The sequence below is a fragment of the Atractosteus spatula genome, chromosome 10 (assembly GCF_055471065.1).
Source record: "Atractosteus spatula isolate fAtrSpa1 chromosome 10, fAtrSpa1.hap1, whole genome shotgun sequence".
NCBI lineage: Eukaryota > Metazoa > Chordata > Actinopteri > Semionotiformes > Lepisosteidae > Atractosteus > Atractosteus spatula.
Window position 1 is genome coordinate 27109548 of NC_142715.1, and position 7247 is coordinate 27116794.

Consider the following 7247-nt stretch of genomic DNA (forward strand, 5'->3'; position numbering starts at 1 on the left):
GTTTTAAAAATGCTTTTTGAGGCGTGTATGATTAAACGGACAGTTTTCTAATTGTAGAATGCAGATCTGTGCAGCAATTGTACTGGATTTGACTGGGATTCTGAAATACTTCTTGCAAAGGTATTTAGACTTTCATGAACCTATAATAAAAAACAGACCTGAAACTCCCTAGCTTCCAATGTCTGATGTTACTGTCCTGAAACTCGTACGTGATGTTCTGCAGACATGCAGTGTCCCTTTACTCTCGTTGTTTTCAAAACGACCTCCGCTGTCGGGCGCAGTTGAAGTGGAACTGGCCTGACTGCACAGGAAAGTACGGAATGATAAAATGTTTCTACGGCTCAAAATGCCCCTTAATGGGACTAGAATGAAATTCTAATATACGTATATCATCATAAGTCAATTAGACATCTCTGATTATACAGTATGTCCATTATACATAAATGGTTGGAGTTCTATTATACGGATACATTTAGAGGACTATTATACCTATATAGTTAAAGGTCTATTATACATCAAATAAATATTTTATAGGTGTAGAAACGAGTAAATCAAGCCAATGATTTGGTTTAGAAATTTATTCTGAAAATATACAATTATTCACACCTGAAAAATATGTAGTTCAAATTATGCATTTTATACAATATTGTAATAAACATGATAATGTTTATTACAATATTGTTTATTACAATATATCATAAAAAACACAACTAGTAAACTTCAGCTACAAATTATAGTAACATGGGAATATATATATAGTAATGACAAACACAAACTAATTACATTAACACGCTAATATTTAACTCAAAACCACATTTCGATTCAAATATAAGTTTTAAAAATCACAACTTCTATATTTCCACGAAAATGTAGCACAAACACTACTTTCTAATAAAGACAGAATTAAACTTTTATGTGTCTCATGGTGATCCTCCTCTCGATACTAATGAAATGTTTAATATGATCCCTCGAGAAAAAAAAATGTGCCAATATCCGCCTGAAACGATTGATGCCCCATCAAACATTTTGTAATTTCCCCGGAAGTTCATACTGTAGAAACCTGATTCGTGGCTTAAATTCAAGGTAAACAAGACTATGGAAACGAGTTAAAAACTTGTTGAATGTCGAACTGTGATTTGAATCACCCGAAACATTTCACTATATTCGGCAGTATTTGCCAGAGAGAAGCGCCTAATCACTCAGGTGGTGAAGGACTGTAGTAGGAATAGATGAGATTCCTTATGTCGCTGATTCGTATTCGGCTTGAAGGAAGGTGCTTTTTGTGTACTTTAACGAAAGAGTTAAAATAGCGAATCTTTTTCACTCAGACGTTGATCAAAAGCTCAATAAACCACGAAGCAGAGGCTCTTGTTCCGAATTCAACTCCCGTCTGATTGTCTTGTTTTGGCCAAGATCTGATCTTTGAATTCAGGGACTACTCTGTCTGCTTTGTAATTCAAAAATACATACAAATGTCACGTTTTTTTTGTAGATATAAAGGTGTTCTCTGTTTTCAAAGGATAAGTACTTAATTGGCTTTATGATTTGGTATTGATTTTGTATCGTTATATTATAAAGTTTGTGTTTTTTGTGTTTTTTACGTATTGTGGACTTATTTTTTAAACAAATGCTTACAAAGGCAAACACGGCACACATCTGTTTATACCAGCGGTGAATTGTACATTTTTATTTACAAGCTACTCTGCACTTTTGGGAGTATAACAGGTTCGATATAAGTGGCAAAAATATATGTAAATGTGACTCTTGTTTTATTGTTAAATACGGCGTACTGTGCACGAAATGTTGCAGAAACACAATCTGATATTTTAATAATTATTATTTTAATAATTTTATAAGTATGAGGCCCCGGATCCAAATATTCAGTTCTGATTTTTTTAAAGTGATATCTTCCCTTCCTCTCGTGGAAGTCACACGATGTGAGCAATTGTTTTTTGTTCTTTTTTTTTACGTTGCGATCCAAAGAGCCTCAGACCCCCAGTCTGACAGTATCCAAACAAGAATGGATTCTGCTGGAAGCCGGACTGAGCTCATTCATGCTTCCTGTGCTGAAAACAGAATTAGCTCTTCCCCGAGCACCGTCTACAGCTGCTGGATAGTGCTCTGCCTCCTACTGCTCCAGCAATTATTTTGACGAAAGACAGATCACTTGTGCGCTTTTAACCTTCTCGCAGCTACAGGCGAGACTGAAGCTGGCGATATGAAGGCACGCGCTGGTACACCTTCTCTAACTTTTACAATCGCGATAAACATTTTTTAAGACCTTTGAAAAACTAGATATAGATAATACTAGATAAAAAACATTATCTTTATCGGTTTTTACATTAATCGATTTTGAATCAAATTTGATCTTTGTACATTGCATTTTACATTGAAAAAAGCGTACATATCTAATCCACCAACGGACAGAGCAATATGTTACGTTGCCTTCCAGAGCTTCCAACATGTGATGGATTTGTATGGGCGTCTGTATGATACCACTACAGCACTGGCGCAGGTGCAAAATCCACTTTCACACGACTATTTCAGTGTCTCCTCCTCTCACAAATGGACCGAAGCACAGGAGCCAATATTAGAAAGTTCGAAGGTTATTGATTGGTGATCGTTCAGCGGGGGTTCGGACGTGTCTGTGAGGCTAAAATCGGACGGTACCGTGTGCCGGGCTCGGCTGCACTGCAGCGTGAACAGGGCAATGACGTCACGGGGATAGCGTAGTCACACGCAGGCAGGTTGAACAAGGAGAAAATCAAAACGGTTCTATAAAAGACCTATGTCAGCTGTCGGTTCGCAATCTGGACTCTAATTCACCGATCCGAGTTCAGATCTTTGTGACACCTAAGCTGCGGCTTCTTCCGAGTAGTTATTCAGGTGAGCATTATGTTACTCGTAAGTGTATAGATAAAACATTTAATATATTGTTCGGTTTAAATCAAAATGCTTTACTACTACAAGAGAGAAGTATAGTATGGAGGATGCGGCAAATTTATGATTTCTTGGAAGAAAACGGCTTTTCTTTGCGTTCGAAATGAATCGAAACTAGCACGACACATAAACCCTTTGTTTTTTTTAAAGAAGTTATTTTTTTTAAATGACAAATATAGAAAACGTGTTGTTGTTTTTTCACCTAGAAATTTTGGACCAGGGCGATGTATCACTAGTAGTGGCGCTGAGGTCACTATGGTGCAATTGAGCACTGTCAGACCCGGGCCAGTGACGTAATGGATAACGCGTCTGACTTCAGGTCAGAAGAGTGTAGTTTCGACTGGGCTTGGCTCGTGTTTAAACCATTTACATTTCTGTATATTAATGAACTGCAGCTGAAAGCTCTAGAAAACACGTTGGGTAAATTGCAGTGAACTAAAATTCGAACGAGGCTGTTGACTGCTTAAATAGCTCCGCAGAAGTGCAACTTTGCTCAGTGCTAGAGCGCATGTAAGAGATCCCGGGTTCAATCCCCGGTATGTTTAGGTGCTTTATATCCTGTCGAGTGAGAACTCTTCGCTTGTTTTCATAGCCCAGTTTATATAGTTAAATCCCGATACTTTTGAAGTGCTATAATGTTGCTGTGCTGTTTTAACGTGTCTTTTAATGCAGGGGTGCCCAACCTTTTTTAATCTACTTTTTCATTGCCAGTCCAGCGCGATCTACTGTACCAGTGTGAATCTGAAGCTCTAATATAGGAAAAACAGACTGTGGGCACATCGGTACAATAACGATACCCATCACTAAAATGACAGCAAATAAAAGCAAGTGACTCATGCTACAGTGAGCAATTAATTTTCCCCATTTTAGAAAAAAGAATATCCTACCTTAATGTTGACATTGGCACCGAGAAGCTTACTTGAGAACACTTGTAATATTTTTTTGAACGTGTTGACACTGCTAATCATGTCGATGCCATTTTTAGTTTGTCTCTGCAGCTCGACATTCAGCTCATTCAGCAGTTCAGTCAAGTCTGTGAGGAATACTAATTCCAGAAGCCACTGGTCATCCTATAATTGGGCATATTCACCATGTTTGGACGACTTGAGGATTTCCTTGATTTCAGGTAACAGCTGTCTGAACCTCTCCAAAAATGTTTGTTTTTGAAATCTCCAAACACCCAGTCAACAGCCTCGATAAACGCTTTTTAAATTTCTTCCTGGCTGAATGAGTTTTTCTGTTTAGCCAGGACGCGGCTCACACGGAACGACGCGATGATTGCTTGCTTTACCTCTTGTACTAGACCTCGTGAAACCCGACTGCTGCTAGTTGAATTTGTAATTTAATTTATTTCAACTTTTCTTTTCTGTCACTGACTTTTAGCAGGAAAGTCCACATCATACGTTTTTTGTGCAATTTATAAATGTGGTTCTATATTTTCCTTTTTCGCGTAGGCGCTAGCATTGCAGATTTGAATGCGAAAGTACAAAAAAGTCATGCTCCCATTTCTTGTGATAACGGTAAGTTTTCGGTCTCTTTGCTTAATCCTTTTCGCTCAAACACTACAACTATCAAATAGGCAAACGTATCAAACTGTTGGCTAATTTATCACAGCCAGTCTGTTTTGCTCCACGATGCGCTGTAGCGAACGTGGGGTTCGTGCGGCAATAACCAAGAGAAAGTTCTTGGGCAGCACACACAACAACATATTTACAGAGCTCCTGTAGCCTTTTTTTCTGTGAGCCAGCACTCAGGGAAGAGACTTTTACAACCCGTTAGACAAGGGTTAAACACACAAGGGCAGTAAAATGTATGACATCACATGCACAGATCTGAATGAATGTTTAGGCTGTTGAAAAAAAAGTAAATACTCAAATAGCCCATTTGTTTTTTGCCATTCTTACAAACGATCGACTAGCAAGCACTCCGCGAACGATTGGTTGGGCACCCCTTTTCTAATGCATTAAGCTTTGTTAACATTCAAATGATTTTGACTAATTTCACGTCATGTTCAGGAAAGCAAGAAAAGTTCTTCTGCATTTTCTGCAGTTTGACACGTAGAGCAACATGAGCTTGGAAAGCCGTATTCCTTCTTTTCACAGAAACGGCGAAAACGACAGGTGTTTAAACAGAGGGTGTCCCAATGTCTGGGACAACGCATTGTGATTTTGTATAAACGCAAATGGTTTCTCATTTAAGCGCAATGCTACCTCATTTAAAAGCCAACAACATTACTTTTTCTCCCTGGCGCTAATAAGCTACCACACATGGAGAAAAGAAAAGAAAATTCATATGTGCATAGGAAGGCAGAATAAAACCCAGAACTGTATTGGTGATATCGATAAACAGGGCTCATGTTCTCAATAAAACGTATTTGTATAAAACATTAAAATTCGTAAATATATATTTTTTAATTATGCAAAGTGTCTGTTAAACCATTCATGAAGGATTTTTTAGACAAAAAAAACACCATTATATGAGAAAATATATTTACTATATGTGCATTTAATTTCTTTTTTTAACAATTTCGATTCCAAGGTCGATGAAAATTGTTGCCCTGCTTTTTTGTCATAAATACACAAGCTTGTTATGTCTTGTGTCAGAAATAAACTGCATGAAATTCGCTAAAGCAACAAAAAGTAAGCCACAAAGAAGACAAACATTTGCGTTTATAGTGCAATGTCATCTCGAGCCTTTAAAATGACTTTAAACGCAATTTGTTTTTCTCTGTGGCTCTAAGGCTTTGTCATTTAGGTGTGCTGTTTTTTACGTATTGTAAAAAAGTCGCTAAATCATACGAAACATAAAAACTCCTATTGTAAACAATTGACCATTCATATTCCTGAATTTTAAACCTATGAAGTATTTATACCTTGTCTTAGTATTTGTGAATATTACAGAGCTCCTTTTCAAAAGCTGTCAGTACGGTTTAGTGCTTAGGTCTCCTGGTTTTCACCCAGGCGGTCCGGGTTCGACGCTTAGTATAGGAGCGCGTCTGTGTTGCCTTCTGGATCTCAAATGAGCGGCTCAGTACAGATAAAAGCCCCGAAGAGCAGCATGCGGAGTGCAAAAACAAGTATAATAACGATCGTTTTAGTGTGTTAAGAGAGATACATTGCGCGTGGTGGGGAGGTGTGACTGGCAAAGAGTGTTGATCTTCGAAAAAAGGACTCTCGGGAAAATATTTCCACATCCTGAAGAGAAGATTGTCCCCATTTCTCTAGTCGGAACTCCTCTAATGCTAGAGAGCTGTAGAATGTGGAGTCTCCTATCCTGCTCTGGGGGTAGGGTGTACTGTCGTTGCCGTAGCGCGGTGGTTATCACGTTCACCTCACACGCGAAACATCCCTGTTTTCGCTCTTTCAAACTGCTTGTGGAGTTATTGCACGGACCCATGTTGTCCTCGTGAATAATTATTAAACTAAACAGCCAGCAGCAGTGATATCACTCCTCTTCTTCATTAATTTACTTAGTGAACGGCCATGTCTGTGCCCGAGCGCCTGGTGCGAATAGTGAGATAAACCATTGTTTTCCGATATTTTCCAGTGCGGTTATTTATCATTGTTTTAATTAATTGCTTACACTTATATTATAGTGCTTTTCTGGACACTCCCCTCCACCACCACTGTGCAGCATCCACCTGGATGATGTGACAGAAGCCATAGTGCACCAGAACTCTCACCACACACACCAGCTCTCAGTGGGGAGGAAAGCAGAGCAATATAGCCAATTGATAAAGGGGGATTATTAGGAGGCCATAATTGGTAAAGGCCAATGGGAAATTTACACCCCTACTCTTTTCAGGAAGCACACTGGGATTTTTACTGACTGCAGAGAGTCAGGATCTCACTTTTATATCTCATCCGAAGGACAGTGCCTGTTTACAGTACAGTTTCCCCAGTCACTATACTGGGGTATTAGGACCCACATGGACCGCAGGGTGAGAGCCCCCTGCTGGCCCCACTAACACCTCAAACAATAGTTTTTCCCAGGAGGTCTCCCATCCAGGTACTGACCAGGCTCACACCTGCTTAGCTTCAGTGGTTTGCCAGTTGTGAGTTGCAGGGTGATATGAGAAATAGATAGATACTTTATTGATCCCGTGAGGGAAATTGCAGTGCAACAGCAGCTTAACACACACAACACAGCCACAGTGTAACGAATTATATAATAATAGTACAATACATACAATACAATACAAGAGTTACTCACAGTCCGGACACACAAGAACAAACTAGAACAGAACAGTACACAGAAAATCGTATCACACAAATGAATATAAATATAGATGTAGCTATAGATATAAA